This window comes from Dromaius novaehollandiae, chromosome 1, assembly GCF_036370855.1.
Source record: "Dromaius novaehollandiae isolate bDroNov1 chromosome 1, bDroNov1.hap1, whole genome shotgun sequence".
NCBI classification, from domain to species: domain Eukaryota; kingdom Metazoa; phylum Chordata; class Aves; order Casuariiformes; family Dromaiidae; genus Dromaius; species Dromaius novaehollandiae.
The window spans coordinates 198,592,274-198,611,734 of record NC_088098.1 but is presented as its reverse complement, the minus strand read 5'-3'; positions in this window follow the sequence as shown (position 1 = coordinate 198,611,734).

The window sequence follows — 19,461 nt, the reverse complement described above, 5'->3', positions numbered from 1 at the left end:
TAATCTTGCAAATAGGAAACCACAGTAGTGACCTCTGGTAGATTCTTCAGTGACAATGTTCACTGGGAATAGCTAGCCTTACTTGAATGCTATAAATCCCAATTAGGCTACTGAGATTTAAACATGCACGTAGAAGTTCTGCTGAGTTGGTGCCACACTGCATAAAAATGACACCTCTGACTCTGAATTGAATTTTGAACATACAAATTCTTTGGCACCAAAAGGGAGCAAGCAAAGAGTTAGAAGCACAACTCTGCAGGGCACGTGGGGGCTCTTGTGAAATATGGCCCTGGATTTTGGCTGCTGAATTTAACTTCATAGCCAGAGGGAGAAGAAAAATATATTCAGATTTCTATAGTAAAAACATCTAGCAGACCTTAACTTTAGCAGTGAGTCCATTACCACTTGCATTCAAAAATGGCATTTTCAATCTATTATGTCACTTGCTATTATTTAAATACTTTTCTTCCCCATTAAAAAAGCCCTGTTAATATGTACTACAGGAGAGCTCGTCCTCGAAATGACAATATTTGGTTTTAATCCTTACATTTCTTTGAACAAGTTTGTACATACTTCGTCAGCTCTAGAAAGAAAATATCCTTCATGTTTAGAAATGGAGAATTTGAAACAAAAAAGAAATGGTGTGTCGACCATGAAAATTGAACCTAGGTAATTGTGAAAGGTCTCTTTGACAGTCACTGCACTGTAGCTGGAAGGTCATTGCTAAACTGTAGGGCAATTACAGTCCTCAGCAGAACTGCTTTACTTTTGTTTTACACTGCCTTAACTTAATAAAGCAGAATTGGACCAATGCCAAGGCAGTTAAGGAACTGTATTTTGAAGCCTCCTTCACACCAAAGTAATTTGCTGTGACATGTTGCACATGTCTCAAAAACACATTTAGAGATAAATCATTAAAATGGCCAGCTAATACTGCACTTAAACTGTGCACTGAGAATGTTGTCCCTGCATTCACTGCGTTTCCTTCTTACCATGAGGGATCAGTATCAGAGAATGTGAATAGTCAACAGAAATTAAAAGAAGATTTTAGACCCCATCATTTCAGACATTTGCGTTCAGTTGTATCACTGTGGCTGAAGACACTGTGTTAATACCTGTCTTCCTGACATAAACATGGGAGTGATTTATGATACTCATGTGGTCAGCCACTACTGGGTAGCGGGACAAGGTGCCGCACTCTCCATTTGCAGTGGAGTTCCCTGTGTGACTGGAAAGACCATGGAAAATACCCCTCACACGCACACGCTTGAATGTCCAGTTCGGTTCACAGCTGCTTACACGGCACATTTCCCATGAAAGGAGCAGCAGTGAGCAGCAAACACCGACCAAGAGAAGCAGCCTGCCGACCCCCACAAGCCCTCAGCAGTACCTCACTGTGTTCCTTCCATTCTTGCTTTCCATTTTTATGTGCGTGGCCAAATTTTAGCAGCAAGTGCTCCTTTTATCACTCTTTTATTCCTTATGGCTTTTATTCACAGTCCAGTTTCTGTCGTGGAGCCCCTCCTCTATGCAGAAATACTGCATAGCACCAAAGACCCCCTCACCTGCTGTTCGCAGCAGGATTGAGACCCATGCTGCAAAGTGAGGAACATTTAGAAAGTTAGTGGCACTAATCTTGGTGATTATTTGATCATTAGCTTGAGTTTAGACAAATTCCCTCCAAACCTGCAAACACATTTCACTGTGTTTCTAGCTGTGGTAGAAATCTTTTGGAGAGTGGGAGATTCTGGCTTTCTTCCGGTTGCTGCTCTCTGCTTATGAGATGAAGCATTTGAGAGTTTTGTATCCTCCAGCTTCAGAGCTATGAACAGTTAAAAAAAGAAAGCACAGTTTGGTTCTGTTTTGTTTCTGTTTCTCTGCTGATAAACAAAGAAGAACAAGAAAGAAAAAATTCCTAAGAAAGGCTTCAGCCCTACAGCTGATTCCCCAGAAGTTCATGTTTGTGCATTAAATCACCATATGATCTCAAGGGCTTGCCTGCTGATCCTCAGCTACTGAAGCAGCATCCTAAGGAAAGACAACAGTCTATGCACAAACTGCAAATACTATGTACAACAATGCTGATTTTAGAAACTATTGATTTTCCTTAACTGTTGGCAAATAAAATGCTTAGGGGCAGAAATAAGAGTCTTTAAATGTGCCTTTTATAAGCTTAGACTTTTCAAAATAGTCGTACTCGCAGATGGTGCAGTTCAGGGAATTTTTTTTTTTTTGTCTTTCTGTCTCCTAAAGTCTTGGTCTAGTAAACTGATTCCCACTCTGCACCTCACCGTAACTTAAAGAGTGGCTCAGAACAAGCAGCAGTGGATCAGTTTACGTGACTGGATACTGCTGAAATTGCACGGCCTTTGTTCTCAGGTTTTCTCTAACAGACATACCTTTTATGGACAGGTATCAAAGTTTAATAATTGATTCCTTAAGCATTTTAAGGAACTGCTTTAAGTCACGTTCTACTTTTCTCCTGTCCTAACTCACAATTTTTTTCTTAAGAACTTAACATTTATTAAATAATAAACAAGCCTCATTTTCAGATTCCTGTAAATGTACCTTTTCAGGCCATTCCAGTTGCTGTTAAGTAGATGGAGGAGGAGGGGAAATTCTACTTAAATTCTCTTGAAGGTTGCAGGTGCATTTGTTTGCATTAAAGAAGAATATCTAATAGACCATTCATTTGTGGCACACTATAGCAACTTTTCAATTTTCTCTCATTAGCTGGTGGCACTTCCTCCTCAATAAGGTGCTATTGTGCTGCCCCTAACCTGATCTGGGAAACACTGTGGAGCTGTCAACTCATCTACTCTAGAAAATGGATAGTTAATCTTTTCAGGTGACTTGTTTCATTTCCTGTAGCTCATGTAAAATCCAAATATTTAGCTACTACAAACAGTGAGTTCTTCTCCTGGGTTTCACTGATTAAGTAACAAAGATTATTCTTTCTCCTAACTTTTTATCCAGTGTTTTGCACAGCCCTATTTACAATTTTTTGTCTTTTCTTTTGCTTGAAAATTAATACTTCTGTGTAAATAGAGTTGCATTTCTATAGTCATAATAAGACACTTTATTAAGATGGCATTTAATTATATTTTCTGGGCTTTGTAGTTGTGTTTGCACTGGATGTAAAAATCCATTTTCACTTTCCATTTTCTATGGTACTTTCTGATTTTTGGTTCCCATCCATTTGATGTAATGCACATGAAGTGTTAGACTATGCAATCTGTCACTGGTGAGGGAGGCTGCTTCATGCAGGAGCAGACTCCCATAATTTCAAACTTTAGGATTTTTTGCAAGATCTGAAACCCATTCTCAAAAGGACTCATCATTGCAGCTTATTTTGCTGATTCTCTGGGCCTGCTTTAAGGTTGTCATTTGTGCTTTGATGTCACCTTGCTGGCCATCCTTGGCCAGCGCTTGTTGAGAAAAGACAAATATGGATTGACATGAATAAGAAGCAAATGAAGCTTTTCCATCTCAAGGGCAATAAAGCATGTCACCTACGACAGAACAGGTGCCTCTGGCAGCTGGCTCTTATGAACTCCATGGTGAGGCCCAGTGTCAGAGAAGAGATTTAAGTAAAAGGATTTTTGCTAGAGTGATACAGCACTTAATTAGGAGCATTTTGTGGCATAGGAACCTTAGACCAAAATGTGCAAAAATCTGAACTTAATGCAGATGTGGGTGGCTGTCTGAGTTGGTTCATTTACTGTGGGATTTCTGTGAGCTTTTTTTCAGAGGTTGGTCTTTCTGACCAGATCCTTCAGGGTGCTCCATGACTGCTGTAGCTTGGTAGAGACCCACTGAAACCTGCAGGCTCAGGAATGCACTTACACAGGGGGCACAGCAAGACGGGGGTCTTGAGAAGCAAAGAGCTGATATGTGGTGGTGTCTCAAGATGAATCCTGAAGAAATGCACTTTTGAGAGCTGCCTTCCCTATGGATCTGGGAAACAGTGAAAACTATAATTTGGAAAGAAGAGAGAAAGATCCTATATTGCCGAGAAACACTTTCAGTCTGTTGGCTTACAGAGTCAGATTCCACTTTAGAGCTGGTGGAGATGTGGCATAAAATCCAGCAGCGCAGTCCCTTAACTTGGTTTGTCAGTGACAACGGAGGTTTCCTCTATAGGCTAGAAAGCAGTTAGTCAGTGTTTTTGGAAAACTTCGCCAGAGCAAAAATTCCTCAAATTGTTAAGTGGGCGTACCTGCAGTGCATTTCACATCCCAATACACATCTCTGATTTCTAGGCTACTCCTCTGAAAAGTGGATTATTGCTCAGGAAACTGATAAAAAAGGAAAATGATGGAAGAAAAGGAAGGAGGAAAGAGAGGAAATCTAGAAAGAAAGCAAGAAAGAGGAGATGCAGGATGCAGTGAAAGGGATAACTGTGGGGTAAGAAAACAGAATTACCCCAGCAAGAAAGCAATATTTACCCTCAGGGTGACTATCACACTAGAACATAACCTATATGCTATCACACGGAACTGCAAGCTCCCTAGATTTGGGCTGTAAATTAGAGTTTGAACAGCTTGGTAAGAGTGGGCTTGATTCCTTTTAGAAGTCACTCTGACAGCCCTCCCATGCTATAATATATTAATGTAGTCATGATAGCCTGGAGATATAACTGTGATGGCACAAAACTTGATGTGCCCCTTGTGAGCTCTTAATCCTTCTATTTCATGGTGTTCTCACTGCTCAAAAGCATTGCAGTTTACAGTGCAAAAAAGCCCTCAGCACATTAATTTTACAATGTTGAATACCAATGGAAGCATGATAGATAACATCTATGTTTTGTACCAAATAAATTTCCAGTAACAAATATTATTACAACAAATACCAAAGGAACTTAGAATTGCTAAGTTATTTTGGAATTGCTTTTCCATTGACTTTTGGAGCACTCCATAATCCTTCCCTATATATCAGTTTAGAAACACTGAAGCCTACTTTATCAGAACCAGCTGACCCAACCTCAGCTGTTCTTTGAAAATAAAAACACGTGTTTTCTTAGTTACTCCATGTGGTGATCCATTTAGTCCCTCTCCTCCTATAGCTTTTGATGCCAAAACCTACAGTTTTATGAAACAGCAGTAGCTGTTCCATAGTTGCAGTTGAACCTGGCTTCCATTCAGGATCCCCATTTTCGTCTGTGTGCCTCAGATAATCCCCCCAAATAAGCCCAATCTTCTGAAGTTTTTCCACCTCATCTTATCCTATAGTAGAGGTTTTTTTCCCCTGGAAGTTTGATCGATTGGAGCTAAATTCATGGCGTGTCAAAACATTCCATCCTTCGCTTTTGGAACATTTTCCTAACGTTTTTTGGCTTGTCATAGCTTCAAAATGACTTGGCCCACAAGCGCCGAATATGTTTTGTTTTGTTAGTCTCACTAAAAGGAAACTGTGTTTGGGCAGGTTGTATTTAATGTAAATATTTGTAAAAATAAACTGACCTTTAGCTGACTTCAGGCAGCAATGACTTAGCTGAGTAAGAGACAGAAGAACATGGATTTGCAGGTAGTAGACAAGAAAGAAAGACAGTGGGCTACTGATCTAGGAAAGTGCATAAGATAGTGTGATGATGAATTGCAAAGTTGTGGAGGTGGGTCAGGAAGGCTGCCTGGCCACAGGCAGGAAGGAGAGTGAGAAGAAGGCTCAGTAGAAAGTACTGCTATTTCAATAAAACTATCTGAGTCTGTAAGAGGGGAATGCATATAGTAGGTAGTGACAAGAAACTACACCTCTTCTGCCAGGCCCCTCATATCCTGGTCAACATCTACAGGAGGCCGCGAGATGCTGTGTCACAGAAAGTAGACTGAAGCAATGAACTGAAAATCCATGTCTCACTCCCCTTCATAGCACTGTGATCATGAAGATGATGTAGATCCTGGGGAGGGTGAGGGGAAAGCAGCTAGCAATGAATGGATTGCAACTGCTTCTGAACTGAGCTGAAATGAAGCAGCACAGAAATGAAGCTGAGGAGGAGAGAAAATCATGCAGCAGGTGTGGTTGCAGGCACATTTCCCATGCAGTCTCTAACACTGGAATACTTTGGATTCCTATCAGGTGTTAAGCTCTTTCTGTGCTGCGCTAACACTATTTAAATTTCTGCTTTGATGGAAGACCTCATCCCATCTTGCTGAGTGCCCGTATGGCTTTAGATATTCACACCTGCATGACTTCTTCAATGGGCTGCAACAAGAAACAGGAAGATACTGGTGCTTAGGAAAGCCTAGTTAGTCTAGGTCCCAGTCCTGCCTTGTCTGGGTAACACCGGCTGGCACCCACACATCAGCTCAGCCCTTCTACCCCTCACGGAGCATCAAATGATCTAAGGACCTTCACACATCTCGCACTAAGGGCTGTCCCAAAGCTCCTCAGCATCTGCTGCTCTAAATTCAAAGCCCATCTCTTTAACCTTGACTTCCCCAGCTTTAGCATATAACAACATACAGGTGTATTTATGTCAAAACAAAAGCACTGCAAGCAGTTCTTTCATCTGCAAAGTCAGAAAAACCATGGGGGATAGGAGAGAGAGAAGAAGAGAGCAGAGGAGAGGCGAGGCAAGGTGAGGCGAGGCAAGGTGAGGCGAGGTGAGGCGAGGCCTTGTTTTGCTGAGGAAAACTGAGCAGAAGCCTGTGATTTTAGCAGAAGGGGAGAGGGAAGGAGCCAAAGAGGAGAGATCATGAGAAGCCAGGAACTGATGAGGGCTTGGAAGGTTTTCTTCTGGGTGTAGGGTTTTGGCACAGATTTAACAAGGCAGGGTCTGGGTATTGCTCTAGTGATGTAACTGTAGCCACTTCATGGGGATGTTGTGAGGCGTAGCAGAGCATTGCATCAGTGACCTTGCCTGACCTCTTCGTGCTTATTCACAACCCCTACATCTCCGATGCAATAGCATAACGTCCTTTAAAAACAAGCTATCTGCAGATATCAGCAAATCTGATTCAGTGAATGTTGTTTGCTTCCTCTTCCTTTACCTTAAAGCCATCTGCATGGTCCTTGGAAGTCCCAAGAGATCTCTTCTGCAGCAGAAATGACAACGCAATTATAAAAAGAGTTGCAAGATGGACAATAAGAGAAAATGTATTGTCCTTACACAGCACCTTGGGACAGAAGGATGCTGGCAGCTGTGCACCTTTGCCGTTCTTCTGACAGTGGTGGAATGATACAATAAATTTCGTTTAAGGATGACTGGGAATTCTTAAGCTATGCATTCTTTATCTGAAAATGCCAGTTCATTAAAACTGAAACAATGCATGGGAAATATCTGTGATGTTTTATATCAGAAGAAATTTTAAGGTTTTTTTTAATGATTTTATGTTTCATTTTGACATTCTAAAGCAAAAAAATATCCATTCTTCTGTTTGAAACAACCTTATATTTCAAAGTATTACCTATCGTGAAAGCTATATATACTGGTTGTTAAATAGTTAAAAAAAAAAAAAGAAAAATTGTGGAACTACTGAAAAAATCCCAAGCCTAGAATTAGTTTATCAAGTTTCTTTGGATAATATTTGTGACGTTTCAGTTCATGAAACTTTTTGAGATCATGATTATCCTTCCCAAAGTGAGAGGCACTGCAAATGAAAAATTCAAGAATGTCCATATGGAAAGAAACCATTTCCCACTATGTCTGTGAATGTCTGCGAAACATAAGGAAACCACTGATGATTAGTGGCAACATAAAGTAGTTTGTTCTTCCTCTTTGTAATCATAAAACACATTCAACTGGCAACACTGGTTTTGAAGGAGCTATTTCAGTGGATCCACACGTAGCAGATGTTCCATTTGCTACAGTAACTGAAAATTCATTCTGGGAATTTGAAGCACCTTCCCAGACAATGCATATGGATGTGCAACTCTTCCTCAAAGAGACGTGTATTAAGGCAAAGGACACAACTGCAAAAGTAATGAAAGAGAGAAGCAAGACTGCTGCCTCCTGTAACATGCAATAGCAGGCCTTGCTTCCACAGTTCTTTGGTTCCAATTCAGCATGTTTTGCTTACCAGGGCCAAACCTAAGTATAACAATAATAACTAGTTAGTTGCATATAAATATATTATCCTCCAATTTGGGCTTTCAGTGAACAGAATCATTGGGCAGACTGGCATATATCTTCATTTCAAGCTTAAGGTTTTTATTTTCATTTTGCTTAGGTTGATTATGCATTCCAGTATAACAAAGTCATATTGATATCTTTTACACTGTCTTTTAATGTTTGCATATCACACTTTTATAATCAGCTCAAATGCTGCAGCATTATGGACAGTTTCTGGATGCCTGTACTTTCCCGTTCTCCTCTGCTTCCCTATCCTCTCTCTGTATCTCATTTGCCAGATAAATATTTGCTCGTAATTTGGAGTCAGAAAACTAGCACTTTTCATACTGTTCTCTAGCCCCACGTTAAATGAATCTAACATCTTACATTTCTCCCTGCTTCTACAAGTTCCTCTTTGAGCATTTCATTTTTTTGAATGAAAATGTGCATCTTCTCTGTCTCCCTGGTTTGACTTTTACTGCATTTGCCAGATGATAACCTAGAAGGATGCCTACTGAACACTTGACAAAGTGTTGTTGCCTTTTAGCTTCCTCATAAGTGCTTTGAACCTGCTTAAACTCTGGCCATGTGGGTCTCAAACTGTTTTGCAATGTAGAATCTGCAGTTTGTGCTTGTATACAGTGAAAGAATTAAGGCAGGTTGAACCTAAGGGATTCAGCATGAGTTATTCTCTGAAATGATAATAAAACTATGTATTGTATCGATCTTCCTGGCTTAATATATATTTAAAATGCATAATTTGTTTTTTTTTCTGGTCTTTTGAGGATAATAAGTAATGGTCATAATAGTTGGAAAAATGAGAGGCTCTCCTTCCCTTTTTCCTGATATTTCACTTTAGTTTCTTATGGAATGAAGGACTGACTGTAGGGCCTTTCTGAAGGTGCTGTCACTCAGGCTTAATTTTATACTTTTGACACTAATTATGAAATAGTGAATGAATCTCCCCATCCTCTGACTCCAGTGGGGAATAGTGGGGAATGACCCCGGGAGGGGTGGGTCATCAGCACCCTGCGTCCTACTTTGCCTCCTCCTTTCCCATGCCAGGCCTTGGGTTTGCCAGGTGAAAATTAGAACTTCCATTTTTCTGCTTGAAACCTGAAAGCCTGAGAACCACTTTGAGAGCTGAGGCTTAGGGTCACTTGCTCATGGGAAATCAATAACTTGGCTGGGCCTGACTATCAAAAATAACTAGCACTTTTGGGTGCCTTCGGTTTTTGCATGTTTCAGGTGCAAATTCCCAATGAACTTTGATTGTAAGAGAACAGGCTCTGAGTTTTTCCAAATCATCTCTTTTCAAATGTTCAAGCTGGAAACCCACCAGCTACGAGGGAAGAACATGAGCCATTGGGTATAAAATTTAACTGAAAATAGAAACAGCACAATAGAAACTATACATTCCTACAGTGATTCTCCCTTTATTAGAAGCTTCTAGAAATACAGACTTCAGGTTCTTGCTGAAAATGCTACATAGGTGAGAGCTGCAGAGATTCTCAGAAAATTCACTGCTGCTTGTTTTTGTATTGATCAAATTAGGAAGAAAAATCACTGATTCCTGGAAATGGAGTGCCATGTGGTTTATTTTGTCTAATGGAGGATAATGATCTAATGGATCACTGAACAAAAGAGCAAGATAATGTAAATATGGCGTGTGTGTGTGTGTGCACGCGCGCGTGTGTGCTGAGTGTGTCGGAGGGAAGACGCAAGGAGGTGAAAGTGGGGTGAGGGATTGTGCGGTTCCACTAGGTTGGTGGTGAGTCTCCTTGTCTGATACTGTCTGCTTATAACTAACAAATCCCCTTTCTTTGATCTTGTGGCAGTGGAAATCCGGCTAATGTTGCAGTTCTGAAAGCTTGTGGGTTCTTTTCATTATTCCATTACCTATGCTGAGTAAAAGAAACAATGTGTTTTGTTTTAAATTAATGACTGTTCATTTATTACTGCAGTGACTCTGAATATTTTCATCTGTTGGCTCTTTCTGTAAGGTCAGTCCTTGACTATTGTTTAAGTTTGGTGGGTTTTACTAAACTTCTGAGACTTAGAGGTAAAAGGAATGTCCTCCGTAACCACACCGTAAATAACTTTCATGGTAGTGGCCTGTCTGAAATGAATCTGGTCTCAGGAAGGAGTTCTTGATGAGAAATGCACCCTTACACCGGCGCGGGAATCACCTTGATATCAAGCTCAACAGAAGAGCCACAGTCCCAGAGAGTGCAGCCACCAGGCCCTCCGCAGAGAAGACGGACTGATCTCTCTGGGGAATTTGGTAACAAACACAACTGTAGACACACGAGCACAATAAATGTTATGCCTTTTCTCTCATCTCATCTGTACTGTCCCATATTACTGCTGCCGTTAACCTTTTTTACATCCTCCAACCCCTCCATCAGATATTTCAGCTATTCTTGCCTCTGTCCTAGCTTATGCTGTAAACTCTCAGAGGATTTTTGCTCCTTGCTTTTTTCCCTTGTTCTTCACTTGGGCTCAACTTTGCTGTCATAAAAATGTTAAAAAATTACTAACTGAATACAATTTATTTGGTGTTCTTCATGAGCCATAACTAGGTAAAAAATTAATGCTAATTTGGGGAATACCTCTAGCTGACAGCACTATGCTTTATCAAGCATTATTAACATATTTTGATTTGTTTGTTAAAATATATCATCACATAAGCTGAAATGATAAATTAGACTGTTATGCAGAAAGCTGTGCTGTTAAAAACAGGTTTTCTGACTCATAGGAGACTTCATTAAAAAAAACGGTTTTGCTCCAAATTGGAACAAAACACATTTTTTTCTTCCCTCTCTCTCTCTCTCTCTTTCTCTTATGCATTTTCTGTGAGCCAGAGCTCTTTGGAAAGTAACTCCAGTGATAGTCCTGGGGTCCCCAGAGGTTTCTGGTTCCTCACTGCAGAGGCAAGCGATGAGGCCTGCTGACAAAAATTCAGATTCCCAGGTCTGTAAAAAAGAGCCTGGAATTTTCGGAGTCCTGGATCCCCCTGGGGGGATTTGTCCCTGCTGATGCAGACTCTGGTGTCCAACCCCTGCTGCTGCCCCAGAGCTGCGCAGGCTCCCAGCCTGGGCACTGCCTGTTGGGAATGGCAGCAGGACTTCACGAGGGTCCTGCTTTAGTTTCAGCAAAACCTTGTCAAGTTCAAGACATTTTGAGTTACACATGGCAGGCTCAGCAAAGGGGTATATATCGCACCAGTTCACACTTTTCAAGATTTTCAACCTGTGATGTGGTGTCAAAATAATTTCAGAGCTACAAAATATAGATGTCTGAATTTGGGCAGCTGGACTGAGAAGAACATTAAAACAAGTACGGATTTTTGCAAAATTTGGTCTTGTCACACTGGATATGTGCTGAGGCACATGCTGGTGTCTTCACCCCTGAACACCAGCCCAGGCAATGTGCTCCCAGGCTGCTGAAGTTCCCCTGCAGCCTGGGCTCACATGTTTCCTTGCCAGAGAAATGCAGGTGTGGGGAGGGCAGAGGGGCAGAGGGGCTGGGGTATGTCCAGATATTATTACCCTGAGATGGGTCAGGAGTTAGCTGCAGTGTGAAATCAGACTCACTCCTTGGGCCCTCAGTTTAGCTGTAGTCTTGAGACCTGGGCAAAAGACGGTTTCTTTAATTCATTGTCTGACCTGAGAAATAAATGAAAAAAAGAGATTGGCTCATACAATGAGAAGAGAGAAATTTTATTTTTCCAGAGGACCAAAATAAACCACAAGAAAACTCCCAAATTTGGGGCTAAATTAACATGAATAGTTTTGTTCAGCTCCAAAGAAAACACTTTTCTCCATTATTTAGCATTTAAAAAGTTAAATATGTATTAAAATCATGTATGAAAAAAAATCACTTTGGAAAAAGAAGTTAAAATATCTGATTTAAGCAATCATTGGTGCAAGGATTTGAACCTTCTACATCCTTCCCGAGAACACTGGGGAATGGAAGTATATTTTCAGTCTCACTGCTGACCCACTGAATACTTCAGTACCTCTGTATCTTAGGCAGAAGAGTGGAGCAGGTCACCTCAGAATTTCCCACAGCTTCACATTCAGAGCAGTCCCCTGGAAGGTGAAATATCTCCTTTCAGATTTTAAACCAAAGCATGCAATGGAGAGATTTGAAATGAAACATGTTCATTGAACTATTGGCTTGAAGACGTGCACAGAAAGAATGGAGTGGGATACTGTCACCTTCCTTTCCTTGCCGCGTGTCCTGCAACGTTGGATGCATCCAGCACGCCACTTCTCTGTGGAAGTGTGGGATGGCGAGCCACGGTGGGGACCTGCCTGGTGTTCGTGCACACAAGCGACAGCAAGAGACCCCTCGGGGGTTTAGGGGTACCAGAATCAGAGAGCAGCTGTGAGGGCCTTAAAGGGGCTAAACCAAGATGGGGGCAACTTAAGAAGCAGTTGGGTTTCTGCTCCTCTCTCGTCTAGCCTGGGTGCTTGGAAGTGTGCGCATGAGAAGTGCTTTCTCTGACAGCTTACAGTGCCGGTGCAAAGAGAAATCCTGCCAATTTTGTTTCTGAGGCTCCCAAGCTACTTTTGCAAAGGATTATTGAAATGCTGGAGACCAATAATTCTGCAATCAGTGCTGGATTTGGAGGCATACAGCAGATAATGCAGAGTTGGATAACGAGGAGAAAAAGAAATACCAAGCTGTTTCCTCATTCCCAGAATACTTTCCAGCCTCTGCCCTGAAAAGGGAGATTGTATGTTAGAAATGGAATCCTATGTTTGAAAAAAATCCTGTGAAAAAAAATCCTATGGATTAGAACAAAGAAGAGCAAACCAGTGTCAGCACCATTAGGGACAGTATTCTGACACACACACAGTAGTAACGTTGAATAGCTCTGCTGGTCAATGGAAATCAAGCAAAATTGGTACAGAAGGCAGATAATCTTTTATTACAGTTGCTGGTACAGTTCAGACATGTGGCCAGGATTTGAGGCATGCAAATCCTCCTGCAAGTCTGAAAGATGCTGGTATTCAAAGTCTGGCATCAGTCCTTGCTTTCCTTCACTGGATTTTGTGGCCTCAGCATTGTCCTCTTCGTGTTCATTTCCTAGCTAGCATTTGCTTTTCAGGTTTTCCTGTTTTCTGCGAACAGCAAAGGCCACAGCTCAGTAAAAGTGGTGAATATGGAGTCATTCAGATACCCACCTTAAACTTTCAGAAATGGATTAGGGAGATCTGCTTTATCTTGTCTTCCACATGCTTATGGAGATATTTATATTTTATACTTCTCTTTTTCTGCACAAGCAGCAAGGTCAGTCCTCATTTTTGGGCAAGAGCCTGGAACCTAAGGAGAAACCTAGGAGTGAACAAGAAGAAACCCCTGCAGAAAACAGAATCAGGGCTCATGGGCTTTTGTTGTTAGCTTGTCTCCTTCAGTGGAAAGAAAGTCAAGCATCTGAGGTTTGGGATTGAAAATAAAAGTGTCATAAAGTGTTACCATTGAGAAGGCAGCCTCTGCCAGGATTTTGAGAACTACCCATATCTTCCCTGCCTTTTGACAGCTTCTCAGATAACTCACATGGTGAAGCAGACATGTTGCTGCAGCGAGCACCAGGTGGAAAAAATCAAAGTAACAGCCTGTTGCAAGACTCTTGTTAGCATGGCAAGTTTCGTAGAGACACCTGGCACACAGACACCCCGTCCTCCACACGCACGCAACCGGCCCGGCTTTTAAAGAGCCATTCGCCGTTGTCTAAGCGCTCCAGAAATCGCTCCTGTCTGTAATCATTTCAATTCACTGAACAGTGAAAACACAGGGAGGGAAAGAGTTTTTTAAAATGCCAGGGTCACTGGCTAATTTTTTCTGTCTAAAATACTTAGGGGGAAATGGGGCATTAAGGGTTTGCTTGCGAAGCTCTCGCTTAGGCTGATAAGATGTGTGGCCAGAGCCAACAACGCTGCACGCAAGAGCAACCGCTCGCCGGCGCGTGCTCGTGGCTCACGGTCTGGCAAACAGAGCACCTGCGGGTCCTCCCGAAGCCGGCCAGAGCCATGGGTGCTGCCCTGAAGGGTAGGACCAAGGCTGGAGTCTTGGCAGGTCCAAAGTGCACCTGGTGATGCAAGGCCTTTCAACACATTAGCGTACTTTTTTTTCTTCCGAATAGCCATGTTTGTCAAAATAGCAAACTTGGGCTCCATCGTTGCAAAAATAAGGCTTTGATATATTGTTTCTCTTTGCCAGATATTTAACAGTAATCTAAATAAGCTGCTTGGTTCAGTGGTTCACAGAATATGATTCAGAACTCATATTTTAAGAGGAACAAAATTCATAAGATTTCATTACTGGCATAATTGCTGGGCTGCCAAGGTAGGGTGTCTCATTTTTAGGTATTTTAAAAACTGAGTTTGTGAAAAAGGCTTCAGCTATTGTCCTAAACAGCTGACAGGTTCCCACCAGCCCTCCCCATGCCAGCTGGCTCATGTATTCACAGACTCTCTTGGCAAATGGTCAAATACAACACACATTTTAAGCAGCTGGATTAACCTAGGGATTCTTACCAGAACCTTTTCATCTGTTTTTCAGAGACAGACCACTGCCATTTAATTATACTTTAATTGAATGAAAAAACAAGTCAATACCTAATTAATTGGGGTTACAGAAGAATGGCAACATGAAGCCCTGGATTGTGAAACATGGCATTCAAAGGAAAGCCTTGTTCATTTTAACTGCATTTAGAATGTAACTGTGATATTTGCTCTCTTTCTCCTTCATTTGTTCCTTCCTTCCTTCCTTTCAGTTATAAATTCACATCAGAAACAGAAAACAAAGAAATCAGTGCCTTGCTTCATAAGTTCTGTTATAAAAGAAAAGTTGCTGCTTTATCTACCGTAGAGATGCCTGTTAAAGGAGACTGGTGTTCATGCAGCTTTACGTCGTTTAGAGTGCTGTTCACTTTTATTTTCTATCTCAGAGTATAATCAAAACAGTAGTAGTCTTGCTTAAAATTTCACAGTCTACATCATGATAGTGTTTGCAGCATTTTAAATGAGGACCACATGTTTCTTCCCGAACCTATTTAACAGTGGTATCCAGATGTTTGAACAAATTATGGAGGACAGCTCTGCTAGTGTATTCTAATGGTTAAGCATATAATACTTGCTTATTAGAGATTATAACACCAGAAAGGAGCATGGGGAGGCAAAAGCTTTTCATAAGAAATGAGTTTCACACTTCCCATCAATATCATTGTCTTCGCCATTACAGGAGCTAACCACTATGCCACATCCTATATAAATCTCAAGACACTGAAGCGTAAAGAATTTATGAAGAGAAAAGAGTTTATTCTTTTGCCTTGTTGTGTTTATACAGACCAGATGAATGATGTAATAATTCATTTCATTGCATCAGAACAGATTGTCCTGTATTGTTGTGGTTCTGATCCAAACTCACAGCTGAAGACACTCTTGATTATCATTGGCAGCTGGGTCATATTTGTTGACATGATTCAGATGCCATGAGGTTAATAATGAATTCTTTAATCTTTAACATTTTTGCTTTCTGAACTGTGTGAAACAGACAAAACTCAGATAGGCAAATATTGGCTCTTATAAGGGATGAGAAAGTGAACTCATGCAAATGAAGCATATTTTTCCCCAAACACTTGATTTTACATTTTTATCTGAATTGTGCCCTGATTTGCTCACAAAGCCTGCACACTTTTCCCTTGAGCTTATGCCTGTGTCAGAGCATCCTTAGACATGGCCAATTTTGGTGGCTGAAAATACCTGCTGCCACACATTTTTGAGATTAAGTCATTCATTTATTCACTACTAAGTCTGAAAAAAGTGCTTAGGAAAATGAGGCAATAAAGAGAAACCTGATCAGAGCAACACAATCTACAGCCTAATCCAGTTTTGGACAAAAACTCCTAAGAAAGTTTTGCGTAGGTACACAAACAGGTTTTATCCCTTTCAGCGTTTTATGTGTGATCCTACTCTCCTGAGAGTAAAAGTGAGTATCTCCATGTTGGTAGACATTGAATTAGGGACCAAGATGTTAGGATTCCTTGCTGAAATTCTCTAAAAGCTCTGTGAAATTTAGATTGAATTATGTGTCATATGGGTTGACACTTGCTGCGGCTTCAGTTCCATAATGTAAGCGGCATCTTTATTTTCCTCAAAAGGGTCCTAAAGGGTTTCTTATTGTCAGAAGTGACGTGAACCAGAGAGCAGGTTGAAACTACCTTTCTTCAGTGCACGTAACACGCATCTCAGAAGTCTAGTAGCAGGAACAAGATGAAGAAGTACTACTTTTCCGAGGAGACCTGCTGCCAGCCCTTTAAAGAAGCTGATGTGTTAGTGAGTACTGATAAACCACTAGAAGACAGTTTTGAAGGTTGGGCTATCAAGCCTGGAGAAGGGGATGTCTGCATTTGAGTCTGGGCAGAGAAGCAAGGAGCCACAAAGCCAGAGGAGCAGGCAGTACTCGGGAAGGTGAGCAGAGATGGCAGGGCACGGTAGGGAGAGCGGTGGCTCAGTGGAGGAAGGTGTTGCTGGAGAGTTTTGCACAGCTGGTCTGAGAACTGGCTGGGAGTTTAACAACTGGTTCTTCCAAACCAGATGGAGCAGCCAGTACGTCTCTTGTTTGACAGCCCTTTTCATTTCACTGTAACAGACAGTCATGCCACAGGCTATGTCATATGAAAGAATTTGCCTTGTTTTACTTGTAATAATCCAGCTTCCTGTGAAAATGATGTGAAGAAAATATCAACCACATAAACAGATTTTGAAGATTTCAAAGTGCTATCAAACTAAGCGTGTTCCTCTTTAACAGTAAGCCTCACTTTGCTGTTTTATATGTATATACATTTGTAACATTCATAGAATACTTCAGAGCATGCTAATATTTGTAGAGTGTTAGATCTGCAGTGAAAGGTGCAATGTGTTTATTTGTTTAAGTTAGAGGGTAGGTTCAATGTTCATGATGGGACATAAGGCACTTGGAAAAACTCAGAACGGGAATACTTTGATGTTGCTCAGTCTAAATAAAGGGGACCCAGGCTTTCTGAAAGGGCTTTGCATACACACCTCAGCTGCAACATGAAGGTGACCAGACCACCCTCTAGTGGGATGAGACTGCATTTCAGCTTGTAATACGTTACCTCGTTAAACTAAGAAATGGTGTTTCTGTTTCCCTTTGCCTTGGATATCTTTTCAGATGAAAGGTAAGATCAGATGTGTATCTGTGCAAGCAGTGTGGGAGGGCTTCTATTCTAAAGGCTCTGCAAACTTCCCCTGCTCAAAGGGTTTCTGAGTCAGAGTAGTGGGACTTGGTGTCCTGATAGTGGAAAATGGGGCTGCCTCTCCCATGTGTTTGGTTCTGAAATATTAAAAGAAATGTATCTGTTTCTTCTTGTTCTTTTCATCACAGTATCAGGTCTATGTGATGCATTCAAAACAGCAAGGAATTTACAGACTGCATGGGGGAACCAATGGGCTCCAAAGAGGCAGCTCTGTAAAAGGCAGGGAGCTGAGCATCTAAAGAACTACAAAAATGTTCTCCTAATCACAGCTGGTCATATTGCAAAAGCAAACAAACAAAAATCTATTTATTTATGAATAAGCATTTCAACAACTGAGCATGGGGAGAAAAAAAAACCTGTGAATGATTTATTTCACAGTTATTATGTGGTACAGCCAGAGCTTCTTAAATTAAAAAAAAAAAAAAAAAAGGCAAGGTGAAACTCCAGGTGACTGACCTCTGAAAATTCCTCCACTTTGACAAGAGAGACAGCCATGGTCTCAGCACTGAGGCGCGCCTCGAGCATCAGCTCGTACAGAAGGGAGAGGGCATGTAGCACAAGCTAAGGAGAAGCAGGACTCCTGTAGCAGTGGGGTCCTCCTCCATACACACGCTAACGCTGCCACATGGCTTCTGTAAGCCCTTGTTTTGGCTGTGGCTGCCTGGGAAGTCCAAACCTGCTGAATGGCTGAGTGTGGCCCGCAGGGTCATGGAGCAGGGGAAGCAGCACTGCAATGCTTCACGCAGGTGTGACACAACCCACACTCCAAAAGGAAAGCGCGCTTCAGTTGTGTGATCCTCACATTTCACACAGGAGATCCGACAGGTCTGCAAAAAAAACCTGCTGAATATATTGTCTTTGAGTGCCATTGAACTAACCCTGCTCTTATATAACACAGAAAGAGGAGGCATTATCAGTAGTTTTGTTTCTATTTAAGGCACACATTTTCACATGGCAGCTTCCTATAAAATGAACCCCATGGAGCCTAGCAGTTCATGGTACTTATATTGTCCTGCATGCAGGCTAGCTTTTGACCACAAATTTTCAGAGGATTTAATTTGGGATTTGTTGCAAAGCTAAAAAGATAAGAGATTCCCATTGGCTTGTATTGGTCCCTTCAACCATTTTTTCAGCATGAGGAACAGTGAAATTGCCTAGAAAATATAGACATTGGCTAAAATTTGAATGCTGGAAAAATTAGGCACAGACTTTCTGTAGTGGGGTGCCTAAAAAAGTGATGTGATTTTCATAGGTCCTAATCACCAACAGATCGGGATTCAGGACTCTAACTTGAGTGATATATGTTCATAAGTGTCGAGTGCAGTATCCAGTTCAGCTAGCCAGTCCTTGCTGCTTTCCTTCCATTAAATCTTCTTTTAGACCGTAAGCTCTCAGGAAAAGAGACTATGTCTTCGTCTGCATATGGAAAATATCAAGTTTGTTTTCAACACCACTGCAGTCTGAATAAATTGGAGCATTATATATAATAGTAAACATATGTTGTCCCTGCCTCATGCCCATGCTGTTCCCTAGCTGAGGAACAGCCTCCTGAAAACTGATGTCCCTGATCACAGCCCTGTCTTCACGCTGGCCTTTCAAGCGCTGCTTCCACCTCAGTATCTGAAATACATCAACGTGCTAATATGGCTAAGTGATGAGTGGGCTCAGGTGATACCTATGAAACAAAAGAAAAGAATCACATCTTTTTTATGTCTTTCTCACCTCTGGTCTATTGTTTGGTTTTTGACTTATCACTTCTGCTGCGTTAGCCCCTGGAGTTTAGAGACTATAATCCTTAGTGGTAGGGCTGTTCTGTGATAGCTGCTCTCCATGTGCTGATATGCATGCATGTGCACACGCGCGCACGCGCGCACACACACACACACACACACACACACACACACACACACACACACTATGGAGCCCAAGATCTGCATTGAGGAAACGGTCAAAGAGATGAGACAAAAAGCCTTGTTTTTCTCTCTGTCAAGGTCTTCCACACATTCCAAACCTGCAGAGAGCAAAGTTTCATCTTGATATGTCCTATGATGTGGTCTTTTAAAATCTCATTTGGTACAGTCCATTTTTAAAATAATCAAATAGTTTTGCTTTAAGTCAT